Here is a 14,954-nt window from a genome sequence, read left to right as displayed (position 1 = left end):
TCACGACAAGGCCTTTCCTAAACATTTTGGTGCTACGTGAGAAGATTAAATTTGGTGGTCTATTTCTTTTATACACGCTTTAATTTTTTTTATAAATTATATAATAATATAATTTATAATATAGTTTTTTGGGTACAATTTTTTGTATATATTCAATTATAAAAGCTCAACAATTTATAAATTTGATTAAAAAGAAAAAAAAAACCTTGAACTACTCAAAATTTGACATTTTTTATCATATAATTTTTTCCAAAAGTCTTATGAAATGCATAAAATTCATAGATACAAAATGTATATATTACCTACGGATCATTGTGAACACAACTTCGTAGGTAAACAGGGCGTTACAAATTCTGAGTTCAGTTGGGATGATTATAAATAGTTGATGCATATGCATGCATATATATGAATTGGCTCTAAAAACACATCTTTGATTGGAATTAGAGTGTTGGAGTATTCTCAATGGTTAAGTGTGAGTTAGAAGTCTCACATTAATTAACGTTTGAGAAAAAGTCAATGCTAAAAATCTTATTTCTTGTACCAATTAACAAGGGAAGGGATGTGTTATGCAACAGGAACATAATTCTATCTACTCATGAAAGATGTTGCATGAAAGCACCAATCATCTGTTCTTCACTTGCAGGTTCAGTATGACCAAGCATGTTGATCAAGCAATAAATTTAATGCAATTTGGCATATTGATGCAGGGGTAAGGAATAAAGAGTAATACATTTGGTGTGGGCTGCAGTGGTCTATTGCATTTGGAATGTAAGAAATATAATTAATTTTGAAGTGTTGTCACACAAACTAAAAGCTTATCTTGGAAATGGGTGTTAGCTAAAGTTAGGAATAAGGCGGGTGTATCATTTGCAAAACTCTATTTCAATGAAATATTGTTTATCTAAAAAAAACTTAATACTTTAAGATTTTAAATAAAAAAATATACAATCCATTTGTTTAATTGTTCTTAGTCTAACGCGAGCATCTCAGTGGGGGATTCAAAATCCCAAATTAAATTTTAAATAATAATAATTCAAATTATATACGTGTGTGAAAATAAATATACAACTTGTATCGTCCATGAACTTATTCACCATACCAATAGAATTAGAAAAGTTTATAGTATTAATAAATTTATTTGCAAAGTAATATGGCTTTTCAAAGAACAATGGTAGTAGAATTATAAATTTTATTGTAGATTTAAGTATATTTAATAAAACATTACACAAATATAAATTTTCTCTATTGAAGAATACTTAATATTTTATCAATTATAATTTGCAAAAAATATTTTATATCAAATATCCTATCCTATATATATATATATATATCTTTGAACGAATGAATTTCACATTTGCCCTTTGTTTCATTGTGAAAATCCCATTTGTAACTCTCACTACTACCGTGTTCGATACCCTTAATTAGTATATACGCTTATGACCTATCCATATAACTTTTTTTCTTTTTAATGTGACTCATCCAAAGAAAAAAAATCAAATAAATAACAAAACAAAGAAGGACTAAATCCCCTCTCTCCCACCTTCTTTGTTTTCCTCAAACCCACCCTGCCGGTCTGTCGTCGCTAGCGCCTTGGCATTATCTCGTCACATAACTTGTCATTAGCGCTTCGCCTTGCCGATGTGGAAAACAGAAAAATCAATGACGAGTGAAAGAGATCGGAGACACGAGAGAGTGAGAGAAACGCGTGCAAGATAGAGAGAGATAAGTGACGAGGATAATGGGTTTGGCGTCGTGGCCAACAAAGATGAGGGAATGACAGGGGTGGGGAAGCATATTCTTTTAAAATTAGAGTATGTTAATGTCTGAATTTAAAAATGTTAAAGTTCTACATTGAAAAATTCTCAAATATTCAATAGTTTTAACTCTATAAATTTTAAAGTCCCACATTTGATAGAAAATATATATGAGTTTACTTCCACACTATATAAAGAGTGTCAAACTCTTGTGAAAAACACATCAATGTCTCGATATATTTCTGAGCCACTTCTCCCCTTTCTGTCTCTTCGGTTTATGAGTGGCTATAATACCATTGTCGTTTTAGAGCTGTTTAGAGTAATTTTTGTGTCGTAGTCCCTTCGATTTATGAGTGATCAAATTAATATCTTCGGTGTTATAAATTCATGTCAATTGAAGAGATTACTAGATTTGGTTGTGCGACAAAAAATGATAAGAAAGTTGAAGAAATAATTATATTCTTAATGGACTTGTTGATGATTTGTATCATGATATGATGAAGAAATATGATAATGACTAAGAAAGTTGAGGCTAACAAAGAATGTTGTGAGCCACTACCTCAAGAGCCTCTTGTGAAATTCAGAAAATAGCTCATGAGATGATCTCTGAAGGTATGTTCATAAATGAACAATTTTAAATTGTCATTATTATTGACAAACTGCCCCCTTGTTGGAAGGATTTCAACAATTCTCTCAGGCATAAAGAAAAGTATTTTCTCTAGAGAGTCTGATAACTCGTCTCCAAATATAAAGAAAAAAAGAATTTGTTTATGGTTTTCTTCTGAATAAGGCATAGGGGCAAATTCGTACACTAATTTTAATTATGATATTTTTGTTGGTAAATTATACACCACTAAATATTATATTTTTGTTTGCAAATGGTACACCACTAATGCACTCTTAAATTAAATATTGAAATTAAAAATCTCTCATTCTATTTACATGTGTAATATTAAATTTTGGCATGCTAGACTTTGTCGTGTGAACAAATATTTAAAACTTAAGTAACTTAGGTTTAATTCCAAAGTATTCTTTAAATAATTTTGAAAGATGTGATTTTATAGTCAAACTAAAATAACAAAGAGTTCAAATAAATAAGTAGTCATAGAATCTGAGTCTTTAGATTTAATATATATGTGAACTTGATGGGACGTTAACAAGAAACGAAAAACATTATTTTATCACTTTTATTGATGATTATTTTGACTATACTTTTGTATATCTAAAGAACAATAAAAGTGAAGCGCTTGACATATTTAAGATCTTTGAAATTTAAATTGAAAATCAATTTAGTAGAAAGATTAAGAGATTTTAAAGTGATAGAGGAACAAAATATGATTCTAGTATATTTAATGATTTTTATAAATTGCAAGGAATTATACATGAAAATACTACACCATATTCCCCTGAAATGAATGGAAAAACTAAAAGAAAGAATATAACTCTTACTAAACTAATTGTTGTTATTATGCTGAACTTTGGTGTTGCATCTCATTCGTGAGGAGAAATTATATTGACTGTTTTCTATGCGTTGAATAGAGTTCATAAATCTAAAAATAAAATATCTCCTTATGAGATATTGAAGAAAAGACAATCGAACTTGTCTTACTTTTGAACTTGGAGATGTCTGGCTTATGTCAGAATCCCTGACCCCAAGCGAATAAAACTCACCAATAGAGCTTATGAATGTGTATTCATTGGATATGCAATAAACATAAAAACATATATTTTTTATGACCTAAATGCCAAAGTGATCATAGAGTCAAATGATGTTGACTTCTATAAAAGTAAATTCCCTTCCAAATTGAGAAATTGTGGGAGGCAGTGAATCGAATCACGTTCCTATGAAGATGAGCACTGAAAGCAATAAACAAGGCAAAACAAAACCTCAAAGAAGTAAGAAAGCCATAATTGCTAAAGATTATGGACCTGATTATACGACATATACCTTAGTAGAAGATCTTCCAAATCTTTAAGAAGTTTTGTCATCTTTGGATGTAGATTTATGGATTCTCTAGAGTCTAACATGACCTGACATTTAGTAGACTTGCCTCCTGGTTGCAAACCAATATTTTGTAAATGAATAATGAAAAATAAACTAAAACCCGGTAGAAATATTGATAAATACAAGGCTCTCCTTGTAGCCATAGATTTTAGACATAGAGAAAATATAGATTTCTTCGACACTTTTTTCACCGGTCACTAGAGTTACATCCATTAGGCTACTCATGTCACTTGTTGTTATTAATAACTTGGTGGTACAACAAATTGATGTCAAAACTGCTTTTTTTAAAATGTTTATTTGGAAGAAGAAGTCTATGTGGAACAATCTAAAGGTTTTGTGATTCATGGACAAGAAAACAAGGTCTGTAAGTTAGCTAAATCTATGTATTGTCTTAAACAAGCTCCTAAGCAATGACATGAAAATTTTGATAGCTTGATTAATCAAATGAGTTTAAAGTGAATGAAAGTGACAAATGTATTTATTACAAATCTGAAAAATGGAATTTGCACTATCATATGTCTCTATGTAGACAACCTTCTCATATTTGGTTCAAACATTCATGTTGTAAATATGATAAAATCATTGTTGTGTAACAACTTTGATATTAAAGACCTCGGAGAAACGAGTGAAATATTTGGAATCAAGACTACTAGGTTAGAAAAGGGAATTATTTGGATTAGTCTCATTGTGTCGAAAATATCCTATAGAAATACAAATACTTTAATTGTAAACCTGCTTGCACACCATATGATCCAAGTGTGAAACTTTTCAAGAACACTGGTGAAGGTGTTAGGCAAACTAAATATGTGAGCATCATTGGTAGCCTCAGTATGCCTCTGACTGTACTAGACCCGATATTGCCTACGTCGTGGGACTATTGTGAATGTTTATCAGTAGACCTGGTATGGAGCATTGACACGCTATCGAAAGATTCATGAGATACCTAAAAAGGACAATGAATCTCATATTACATTATCAAATGTTTCATGCCGTCCTTAAAGGATACAATAATGCTTATTGGAACACCTTATCAGATGACTCTAAAGCAACCAATGGCTATATTTTTAGTATAACATGTGGTGTTGTATCTTGGAAATCGAAGAAATAGACGATACTGACTCAGTCCACTATGGAAGTTGAAATGATAGCACCAGCTATTACTAGTGAAGAAGCGAGTTGGTTAAGATGCTTGCTAGTTGAGATCCCTTTATAGAAAAAACCTATGCCAGTTGTGTTGATCCATTGTGATAGTATCACATCTATTGCAAATATTAGGAGTCGCTATTACAACTGTAAGAGGTGACAAATATGTTGCAAGCACAACACTATTAGTGAGTAACTTTCTAAAAGAGCTATTATAGTGGATCATGTACGCAATGATGAGAATTTAGCAGATCCTTTGACAAAAGGGTTAGCTAGAGAGAAAGTCCTAAATACATCCAAAAGGATGAGACTAATACCTTTAAAATCACTCATGATGGTTGTTGGAACCAAGTTGATTTTATACTTAGAGTTTTGATGATAACAAAAGAATTTTATTAGAACAATATATTTGACATCAAAGAGTATGAAAGAAGATATAGTCAAGATTTGTGAGAGATTTGAAGAAGATTTGATCAAAATTTATCTACAACAAAATATGAACATAATCAATCTAAAGAATTTACAAACGCAATCCGAACAAAATATGAACATAATTCATCTGAAGAATTTACAATCTCAATCTAAACAAAAAAGGAACATAATCAATTTGAAGAATTTACAAACGCAATCTGAACAAAATACAATCCAAAATTTAAAAAAAAAAGGACTAAATTGAAGCCTAAATTTTAACTATAAATAGATACTCAAGGCCGAAGAAGAAAATCATCGAAAAGCATAAAAGAGTAGTACTCTTAGAGTTCAAAAAGATAAACATTTGTTCAAGTTATAAATATTTTATGGGCGTTCTTTTCTTATAGTGCAAGAGTTATTATTATTATTATTATTATTATTATTATTATTATTATTATTATTATTATTATTATCAGGTTTGTTAGAAGCAACTACTCAAGTTCCAATCTTTTGTATCCAACTCGATAGTGGTTTAGTTCCTTCTTCAATTTGGGGTTGTTAGGAGAAGACTTGGCTTGTAGGGTTAAGGTGGTTAGTTCCTCATAAGTCTGGGGTTGTCAGGTTGTTTGGGAAGACTGACTTGGAGGGTCAGGTGCTTTATAATTCAAGGTAATTGAATTAGTGGATTAAAGTCTTCTGAATGGAAGGACTAGATGTAGCCAAGTCAAATTATTTATGCTTTCATTGTTTGCTACCTCAATATCTGATTGCTTCTTATCTAAGTCACAAAACTGAACTAGTTTTTTTTTTTTTTTATATTTACTTCTAAATTATAAAAAAGTAATCAAATTTATCGAATACAATTAAACCCCTCTTCTTGTGTGTGCATCTTCAATGGTAACCTAACATAAAAGAGCGGAGATCAAAAAAATTAGGTTCAATGGATAATTGTTGAGACAAAATCTCAATTGAATGTTTTGATGAAAACAAACAAAAAGTTAATTAAGAATTCTAATTATGATTCTAAGTGTTTTGGTATTTAACATGTGCATTTGAGTGTGTTAAAACAAGATAGGTATCAAACATCACAAATCAGATCTCATTAAAATGAAAGAAAGAAATTATGTAAAACGAAGATTGATCGTGAAGCAATTCTGGAAAACGAAGATTGATCTTGAAGTAGTTCTGGAAAACGAATATCAATCTTGATTTATTGCTGAGAAACGAAGAACGATCTTCATCTATGAATAATCAGTTCTCTTGTAAAAGATTGAATCCTGGAAACATTATTTATCTCATATCTTCATATAGAATAAGCAAGGATCAATCTAAGTCATATTTGTTCCAGAATTCAAAGAATCAGAGACATGCTTCATTAAAAGCATAATACAAGATCATTCTTCAAATGAGGCAAGTGCAAGTACAAAGCCACAAGCTGAAAAGTACACTACTGATTGTACTTGTCTAAAACCTGCACACAAGACTAAAAAGCATGCACTCAACTCATACATCTGTCACAATCACAAAGTACAAGTTAGTTCATCTCAAACAAATTCGAAGAACAATCTTGGATCTCAAGAACGTTCTTGGATGCAGTTGTGATCACTCTTGCTTTTTGGCAGACTTTATCCAACAACCATTTCATGGCAGCTGGCCCTATTTCAACGGTCATATGAGCTATCTCAAGCTCTCTTGAAGTCTATAAAAGCAGCTTCAAGATGAAGAACAATACACAACTCAAAGTGCAAAAAAAAAAAGCATCAATCATTCAATCATACTCAAGTGTCTCGATATCATTCTTAGAGCTTGTTGTTTTTAATCTTTGTGTTGTGTTAGAATCAGTATCAACTAAGTTCTATTTACAGAATCTATTTCTCAAACAAGAGTTGAGAAAACATCAAGATTCTAAACATTCTCAAAATCACCACTTTGTAACTCAAGGTTATTTTATTAACATAAGCTTGAGTGTTTTGTAAAAATCCTTTCATATTTTGAAAGGTAACTCGCAAAATCCTTTCTGAAATAGTAAGGTAGAACTGAGGAAATCCTTTCTAGGTAGAAAGGTAGAAACTGTGTAAAGATCAAGATTGATCTATGAAAACCAAGAACGATCTTGGCTTGAACACTTAGTGAAAAATCTCACGGTTGTGAGGACTGGACGTAATCTGGATTGGGTAAACCAGGATATATCCTTGTGTGATCTCTCTACCTCTATCTCTATTTATTTTATGCTTTACAATCATATTTTATATTGATAAAATTGATATTTCTATTTTTTACTAATCAAGATCAATCTTCGTTTATAACCAAGATCAATCTTGAGTTAAACTTTCAGTTTTAAACAAGAACTTTTAAAAAGGGGCAATTATAATTCAAACCCCCTTCCTTATAATTGACATTGTTACCTTCAATTGGCATCAGAGCTCGGTCTCAAAAGTTGAACACCTAACAAGTGTTAGAGAAAAAGATCTAGAAGAAAAATGTCAAAAGATATGTACATTGCTGAAGGAGGGTCAACATACAGACCACCTTACTTTCATGGCTCAGATTATTATTTATGGAAAAGAAAAATGCAATTGTTCCTGAAGTCACAAGATACTGGTATGTGGAGAATCATCATAGATGGAGACTTCATACCAAGAATGGATCAAAACGATTCAACATCTACTGAAAAGAAAGAAACAGATTGGACATCAGAAGAAAAATCTAAGGTACTCCTAAACTCTAAAGCTCAATTATTCTTATTGTGAGCTTTGAGCTGAGAAGAATGCGAAAGAGTTCATGAATGCAAAACTGCTAAAGAAGTATGGGACACATTACAAACTCATCACGAAGGAACAAGCCATGTGAAAGAAACAAGGATTGATATAGGCATAAGAAAGTTTGAACTCTTTGAAATGAATGAAGGAGAAACCATTGATGAGATGTACTCAAGATTCACAACCATTGTAAATGAAATGTGCTCCTTAGGGAAAGCATACTCAGTACAAGACAGAGTCAGAAAAATCATGAGATGTCTTCCAATAATATGGAGACCAATGGTGACAGCCATAAGCCAGACCAAGAATCTTGACGTACTTGGACTGGAGGAACTGATTGGCACATTACAAGCACATGAAGTACTGCTACTAGAAGACAAACCAATCAAAAAGGCCAAATCAGTAGCTTTGAAATCTTCTCAAGAAAGTACACCATTACAAACAGATGATGACTCAGAAGAAATCGAACAAGAAGATGTTGATGAAGATATAGTTCGTCTTACAAGAAAGATTCAAAGAATGGTGAGGAGAAGAGATCATATCAAAAAGGGATCCCCAGACAAAAAAGACTTCAAGACTAAAATAGATAAAAGCAAAATCACTTGCTTTGGATGCAACAAATAAGGACATTACAAAACTGAATGTCCATTGAACAAAAAAGTGCCAAAGAAATTTCCCTTCAAAAAGAAGTCAATGATGGCAACCTGGGATGATTCTGATGAATCAAAAATAGATGAACATGAAGAAGCAAATTTGTGTCTAATGGCAAACAGTGAACAAACAAAGGTAACAAATTATGAACCATGTCTTGTATGTAAACAAATGGAAACATAATTTGATAATTTGCTAAATGATTCAAATTTTCTCATTCAAAAGTGTAGCTCTTTTAAAGAAAAATTTCACAAAGAAAAAGAAGAGAAAGAGAAAATTCAGGCTATGAATGATAAACTTAAAGAGATCATTCAAAATCTGAAAGAATCTCAGCTCAAAAATCTTGAATCTGAAAAATCAGAAAACCAAGATCGATCTTCACCTCAAACGAAGAACGATCTTTTCAAGGCTAAAGTTGAAACTCTTAAAAATGATTTGAAAAACTTCATTAAAGCTATTGGGACTTTTCAGAGAATCATGGGATCTCAAGTAGGGATATTTGATAAAGCTGGGCTTGATTTTGATAAAACTCAAAAAACCAAAATGTATGAAACCTTTTTTGTTCCTAAAATGAAAGAAGGAAAATGCAAAATCAAATGTTCACATTGTGATAAAATTGGACATTTAGAATTTGCATGTTACTTTAAAAAAAGGGATGAAAAAATCAAGAACAAAAGGATCTTCAATAAAGAAGAACATTTGACATCAAAAGCAAATTTTTCTCAAAAACTAAAAAAGCAAGAACGATATTCAGTTAATGTAAAAAACGAAGAACGTTCTGGAGTTTTATCAAAACCAGTTGTAACTCAGTTCTTCAAACCTTTTTCAAAACAAACCACTAGATATTCCTCTCGGTCCAAGATTGGCCACTCTGAAACGACTTTTAACACTAAGAAGGAATCAGATTTTAAAAAGAGATCAAGTTTTAAAAAATCTTCTAAAAGAAGATATACTAACCATCAAGGACCCAAACAAATATGGGTACCAAAATCATTACTAACTTGTGATGCAGGAATATCATCCAATAATCAAGAAAGAACATTGATACATGGACAAAGCAAGTTCAATACACATGAATGGAAAAGTATGATGCCTCATCTCATTACAAAAATTTGGAGTGTCCATAACCTTTAAAATGTTGTCTCTTGTAAAAGATGACAAAGAGCATAATGGCATTTTCCTTGTATTCTGATTTTTTTTTTCTTTAAAAGGGGGATATTAATTCTTTAAAATTCAGGGGGAGTTTTCAGAAAATGTTATTATTCTTAAAACTGGAGTCTACTCATTGTTTTCAATGTGTAGTATACATTTCCTTTGTATTCCCCAACCTTTTTGTGTTGACAAAGGGGGATAATTATTTTAGATTTTATGTTTAGATTTTATGTTGGTTCAAAAATCTGAAACATATTCTGAGGGGGAGCTTTTAAAGCTCTCTATGATTAAAATTTGAATCATAATTAAAATCTAAATTAACATGTTTGTCATCATAAAAAAGGGGGAGATTGTTGAGACAAAATCTCAATTAAATGTTTTGATGAAAACAAACAAAAAGTTAATTAAGAATTCTAATTATGATTCTAAGTGTTTTGGTTTTAGCATGTGCATTTGAGTGTGTTAAAACAAGATAGGTATCAAACATCACAAATCAGATCTCATTAAAATCAAAGATAGCAATTCTGGAAAACGAAGATTGATCGTGAAACAATTCTGGAAAACGAAGATTGATCTTAAAGTAGTTCTGGAAAACGAAGATCAATCTTGACTTATTGCTGAGAAACGAAGAACGATCTTCGTTTATGAATAATCAGTTCTCTTGTGAAAGATTGAATCCTGGAAACATTATTTATCTCATATCTTCATATAGAATAAGCAAGGATCAATCTAAGTCATATTTGATCCAGAATTCAAAGAATCAAAGACATGCTTCATTAAAAGCATAATACAAGATCATTCTTCAAATGAGGCAAGTGCAAGTACAAAGCCACAAGCTGAAAAGTACACTACTTATTTTACTTGTTTAAAACCTGCACACGAGACTAAAAAGCATGCACTCAACTCAGATATCTGTCACAATCACAAAGTACAAGTTAGTTCATCTCAAACAAATTCGAAGAACAATCTTGGATCTCAAGAACATTCTTGAATGCAGTTGTGATCACTCTTGCTTTTTGGCAGACTTTATCCAACAACCATTTCATGACAGATGGCCCTATTTCAATGGTCATATGAGCTATCCCAAGCTCTCTTGAAGTCTATAAAAGCAGCTTCAAGATGAAGAACAATACACAACTCAAAGTGCCAAAAAAAGCATCAATCATTCAATCATACTCAAGTGTCTCGATATCATTCTTAGAAGTTGTTGTTTTTAATCTTTGTGTTGTGTTAGAATCAGTATCAACTAAGTTCTATTTACAGAATCTATTTCTCAAACAAGAGTTGAGAAAATATCGAGATTCTAAACATTCTCAAACTCACCACTTTGTAACTCAAGGTTATTTTGTTAAAATAAGCTTGAGTGTTTTGTAAAAATCCTTTCATGTTTTGAAAGGTAACTCGCAAAATCCTTTCTGAACTAGTAAGGTAGAACTGAGGAAATCCTTTCTAGGTAAAAAGGTAGAAATTGTGTAAAGATCAAGATTGATCTATGAAAATCAAGAACGATATTGGCTTGAACACTTAGTGAAAAATCTCACGGTTGTGAGGAATGGATGTAACCCGGATTGGGTGAACCAGGATATATCCTTGTGTGATCTCTCTATCTCTATCTCTATTTATTTTATGTTTTACAATCATATTTTATATTGATAAAATTGATATTGTTGTTTTTTACTAACCAAGATCAATCTTCGTTTATAACCAAGATCAATCTTGAGTTAAACTTTCAGTTTTAAACAGGAACTTTTAAAAAGGGGCAGTTATAATTCAAACCCCCTTCCTTATAATTGACATTGTTACCTTCAATTATAACAAGTCATAGTGATATGAGATGAACATGCTATTATATTTCATAGAAGCATGATTCATGAAGCGATGAAATGATGAGATAATATAAACCCTTAATGAGATCTATACTCTATATGGAGTGAAGTACCTAGTTGCGGAAGTACTCTTGATATACTCTCTTATTGAATGTGGAAGATGGGTGGCTTCCTATAGAATTTTGAGTTAAAATTCCTAGTGTTAACTATATTGGGATGAACATGTTGGGCCATTAACGCATGTGTTTTTGAGAATATACCATATGAAAATGTTGTGTATGGGTTTGATGTCACAAATAGAGTTCAAGACTACGAGTTACTCTTGTTGAATTTGAATCTTACTTATTATGCAAAGGTTCAAGTCGAAAAATACCTTTGTTTATGCACAATCTTATAGAAGTGTTTGACGCTACTTCAGAAACAATTTCTTAATGAATGTGGGAGATCGTTGGAACGTAGAGTATGTTAGTGTTTGAATTTAAATGTTTTTGAAGTCCCACATTGGAAAACTTTCATATATTGAGTAGTTTTCAACTCTATATATACTAAAGTCTCATATTTGATAGAAAACATAAGTGAGTTTGCTTTCATCATTATATAAATAGTGTCAAACTCTTGTGAAAAATACATCAAAGTTAGATGCATTCTCAACTTTGTCTTTTTTCCCTCTTCTACTCGATGCATTTCTGAGCCACTTCTCCAATTTCTTTATGTTCCTTTGGTTTATGAGTGGTTCTAATACCATTGTCGTTTTAGAGTGGTTTTTGTGTGGTAGTCCTTTCAATTTTTAAGTGGTCCTAATACCACTTTCCTTTTAGAGCGGTTTATGTCGTAGAACCTTCGATTTTTTTAGAGTGGTTTTTGTGTTGTTGTCCCTTTGATTTATACGTGGTCACAGTACCATATTGCGAGTGACTTTAATCACCATAATGAGAGTGACTGTAATCGCCATATTGAGGGTGTAATTTTAGAACATTTTTTTATGGAACTTCGTAGTTGATAGTCTGTCTTGCATAATTTAGGCAGTACCGCAAAACGTGTTAAAGAGAGCAACCTAGTTCGCGACTCAACCTAGTAATATCTTCAGTGGTAAAAATTTATTTTGAAACAATTTTTCAAAATGCAAAAAATAATAATTTTAAGACATTTATTTTGTCATGTCAACCGAAGAGATTATTAGATTTGATTTTGTAGTCACTGATTTCAATAAACTATTTTAGTTTGAGACAAACAAAAAATAATAAAAAAGTTAAAGAATTAACCAATAGAAAGATAATGATAAGAATTATATTCTCGATGAAATTGTTGATGATACCATCATCAAGCTTGTTCATTTGTACACTTATACCGTATCCACCTATAGTTAAACTTGTGATTTTGTCTGCCATCGCTACACGCAAAAATGGAATTATTGGATGATTAAACAAAAAAAAAAACACACAAAATAACAAAAATAAGATTTTATGTCGTGACCTATGACAGAGAAAAGGAACGCAAGAAAAAGAGCATGTGTTCATCTTGTAGGAGAACATTAACTTTACTTTTTTTTTTTTATGAATATTGTACTAAGAACATTAACCTAACTAAAATCAACGTTCATTTAATAAAATAAAATATAATTTCATATATTGTACTTAAAATACATTTAACTTTTAAAATGACTAATAAAATACACCTTTGAATCAATTACATTCTAACAAAAAATATATTTAAAGATTAAATCCTAAAACCTAAACCTTTAAATAGAAATTTTATATTAAGAATGTAGATTTGGATCATCTCAATTTAAAACTCTTTCAATCTCTTACAATTCTCTCTATTTCTCTTTATTTATTATTTTCATTTTTTTTTATTTCAGTTGAAAGTTTATGCATATAAATTATGCGTGTAAAACTTTTCACAAATATAAAATCATTTTATATATTATTGAGATAGATTAATTACATATCAAATGATTATATATTTGTGAAAAAAATTACATGCATGATTTATATGATATTTTAAACTTTCAATTCAAACCAAAAACAAAATATAAAATTAACACATGTGATCATAGCATTTGGGCACATATTTCTAGCGTTTTAGTTTGATATTTTAAAAGCTCTTTATAATTAGAATAATATTTTTAGCTTGTTTCTAAACTTTTGGTCGAATTTGAATTATAATGTTATTATTTGTATTTTGACTCTTGTTCGCTCTGTAGGCCATAACTTGAGATATGGATATCGGATTGGTGCATACGAGTAGGCGTTAGAAAACTAAAAATCAGAGCTACAACTTTTGTGTTGGAATAAAATCCCAATGCCGAACTTCACTAGACCTAAATTACAGATTTCGTAATCTGGACTTCTATAATAATTTTAAATAGCGGGTCACTTGTTTTTAAACCCTAAAGCCCAATATCGAGAACTATATATTGGTAGTTTTGTTTCTTTTCACACGAGGAACTATATATTGGTAGTTTTAATTGAATGATAATTTTGCGACGCTTGATTGTTAATTGTAATATTTTGATGATTGTTATGCTTAATCCAATCAAAGAAACCGAATTCACATAAAATTGATTACACTTGTTTGATCAATTCTATAGTCAAATATGAATAAAATCACGAATTAGAAATTAAACTCATTGATAGAATATGTGATAGGTCTGAAACTCGAATAAGTGGATTAATCGTTTTGCTCATCTATTAAATCAAAAATCTAAAAAACCCCGTTTTAATTTCAACTTTCAATTCAGTTATTATTATTATATCAGAAGTCCTTGCGAAACCATTTGAGTTATTACCTCTATTTACTTTTTATCAATTGTATTTGACTCGTGTGCGACAGCGGATTCACATAAAATTGATTACACTTGTTTGATCAATTCTATAGTCAAATATGAATAAAATCACGAATTAGAAATTAAACTCATTGATAGAATATTTGATAGGTCTGAAACTCGAATAAGTGGATTAATCGTTTTGCTCATCTGTTAAATCAAAAATCTAAAAAACCTCGTTTTAATTTCAACTTTCAATTCAGTTATTATTATTATATCAGAAGTCATTGCGAAACCATTCGAGTTATTACCTCTATTTACTTTTTATTAATTGTATTTGACTCGTGTGCGACAGCGAATCAAATTGGCGCCGTTGCCGGGGGCTCTATGATAACAATATTAACCCTATTTTTAGGCGATTGTCTCGGATTGCTCAGAAATTTTGCCAGAAAATCAGAAAAAAAAATCAAGGAATATGACACCCGTATA

This window comes from Cicer arietinum, chromosome 7 (assembly GCF_000331145.2).
Source record: "Cicer arietinum cultivar CDC Frontier isolate Library 1 chromosome 7, Cicar.CDCFrontier_v2.0, whole genome shotgun sequence".
In the NCBI taxonomy this organism is placed as follows: Eukaryota; Viridiplantae; Streptophyta; class Magnoliopsida; order Fabales; family Fabaceae; genus Cicer; species Cicer arietinum.
Note: the sequence above shows the minus strand (reverse complement) of the source record.